At 31.4% G+C, this 2,500-nt stretch overlaps 1 protein-coding gene across 3 annotated transcripts in view; it reads right to left on the bottom strand.

Moving 5' to 3' along the window:
- Positions 1–162: 162 nt before the first annotated feature.
- The window catches only part of LOC106880802 (proline-serine-threonine phosphatase-interacting protein 2), a 47,327-nt gene continuing 44,989 nt past the window's right edge, over positions 163–2,500 (bottom strand). For all 3 annotated transcript variants that reach the window (XR_008266054.1, XR_008266055.1, XM_052974483.1), the window contains one exon: positions 163–2,052. The gene's annotated coding sequence lies outside the window, so the exon portion shown is untranslated. The remainder of the gene's footprint in view (positions 2,053–2,500) is intronic.

Genomic DNA, 2,500 nt, shown 5'->3' with positions numbered 1-2,500 from the left:
TTATGAACACACAGAAGCAACTAGAACAACAAAAATTAACTGATGGTGATGATACAGAGATAATAGTGAGACGAGGAACAAGTTAACAGAATATTATCATTTGGTATTTATAAACAACTTTCTTATATTACGTCTTCATAAAAATAAGGGTCTATGTCTCAATTTTTGTATATTTTTAGTTTTTTTTTTTTTTGGTTTTTTTTTTTTTTGGTTTTTGTTTTTCTCTTTTGAATATATTTTCAAACAATAGACTAGGACTTGCCTGGGTCATGCCAACATTCTGAATTATTATAATGAATTCCAGCATTTTTATATATGGACATTAATATGAAAGTGTTAATAGGACGGTCTAATAACTTCAGTATTTTGTTAAAAATAAACACTTTCCATTTCGAGGACTAGGAGTGACTGGATATGTTTGGGAATGTCTATGATTTATGATGTCTTCTGCTACAGACACAAACCAGCAAAGAATCTGACTCATTCCTACCAGAAAGAAGACAAACTATTTGTTCTCCAACTGTTAAGGACTCCACAAATGTTGTTGAGTTTCTGAAGGCAGAGCAACTTTTATCAGCAATGAAGACGAACAGGGGAAATTACAGTAGTTTGTCCCCTTCACCCACAACTAATAGAAACTAGTGCCAGAGTTCTTTTGTTCAGGATGAGTTGCCAGCAACAACAGTCCAAATTTGAAATACATGCTAATGAAAATGATCCTTCAAACGATGTTGTCTTACTCCAGTATAACAAGCATGAAAGCTTTCTTTTCAAGACAAAAGCAAACCAAGAGAAATGTAAGAAATCCAGGACTTTGATTCCCAAAGTGGTTCAGAACAGAATTAATTTATACACAAATGGAATTAATAACAATAAACAAAAAAAAAACATTCCTTCACCTCCTTTTTTTACCTAACATAACTAACTACCACTATAATATGATACTGTTGACTGCAGTAACTACAATCTACAGGAACAGGAAAAAGACAACAAAAAAAAAACAGCAACCAATCTTCATACTATTTATACATGACAATGTACTCCCCCCACCACTCCATGTCTCCTTCCCCACTCCTTCCATACCTCAAAACAAGGATAGCATACTGTTTGATATTGGTGTTCTACCACATCACGCTAGTTATAAACAACTTAATTACTGGCTAAAAGATTTTTTTTTTTTTTCAAAATTGTTCTTAGATGTCTTTTTAATCAGTAGAGAATAACATTCAGTCGAGTTAGTGTTATAAAAGAGTTAATGGAAGCATTTTAAAATAGAGAGAAATGATTGCCTTCTCACGCTAATGGATAGTGATGTTTGTTTTGTTCAGCTGAATCGGCAATAATAAATGTGAAGAAATATTTAGATCACTAGGTTTTGTTCTGTTTTTATGTCAATATGCACAACAAATATTCTAATATATATTAACTGAAGAAGTTGACGTTATTCATGAAGATTATTTCCTACAGAATCTGTGAAAATATAAACACGGTAGGATTAATTGTATTAACCCTGATACAACAGTAATTACGTTTTTATTTACAACGGAAAGATTGAATTAAATGCAAAACAAATATGAAAACAAAACAAAATTTCCCAACATTGCAAAATTATTAAAAACCCTCAAACAAAAAAAAGGAATTAGATGCAAAAAAAAATAAAATAATAATAAAAATTAAAAAATTAAACCCAAGAGGTAATTATTTTAATAGATTGTCACTGATGAGTCATGTTTGGTAACAATATATTTTCTGATTTCTAGGATATTAAGTAAGGATCTATAAATGAAATAATGGTATAATGATAGGTTCATCCTGTCTAACGATGGCAACATTGATCTGATGCTTCACAAATGATGGGAATGGTAAAAATGATTCTCATTGCACACTTCACAAAAGTTAATCCTGATTTCAAAGTTTAAAAAGTATTCAAGTTAAAAATAGAAGACTTGACAAAATGCAAGCTATCTTCATGGACAAATATATCAGTATATCACATAAAGAATTCTCAAGCATCCACTGCTATTACATGACCGCAAACTTCCATTTAATGGTCTGTAAAGAAAAGAAAAAAACAATTATTTGTTTTATGTCATAAGAATTCAAGAACTTTGAGAGAACATGAAATAATTTGTTTTTATTGGTATAACTCAAAGGAGGTAAATCTATGAATAAATGCTTCAAGTTTTGGGACAAGGCCAACAGTTACAGATGGAGAGGCCTTGTCAATTATATTGGCCCCAGTACTTGAGTAGTACTTATTTTATGGACCTTGTAAAAATGGGAGGTAAAATTGACCCCAGCAGAATTTGAACCCTGAACATATAGAGGCAGAAGAAATGCCACTAAGCAGTTGCCTACCAAATTGCTGTCTTTATAAAGCTATAAATAACAGCGTGTAAATATTGGGTTAAAAATGCTTTGGAGAGAAAAAGATAGAAGGTTGCCTGTGAAATTTGAACCCACATCTTCTGTAAACATGACAGATAGTCTACCATCAGAA

The sequence above is a fragment of the Octopus bimaculoides genome, chromosome 18 (assembly GCF_001194135.2).
Source record: "Octopus bimaculoides isolate UCB-OBI-ISO-001 chromosome 18, ASM119413v2, whole genome shotgun sequence".
NCBI classification, from domain to species: domain Eukaryota; kingdom Metazoa; phylum Mollusca; class Cephalopoda; order Octopoda; family Octopodidae; genus Octopus; species Octopus bimaculoides.
Note: the sequence above shows the minus strand (reverse complement) of the source record. Positions and strands in the feature narration are given on the sequence as shown.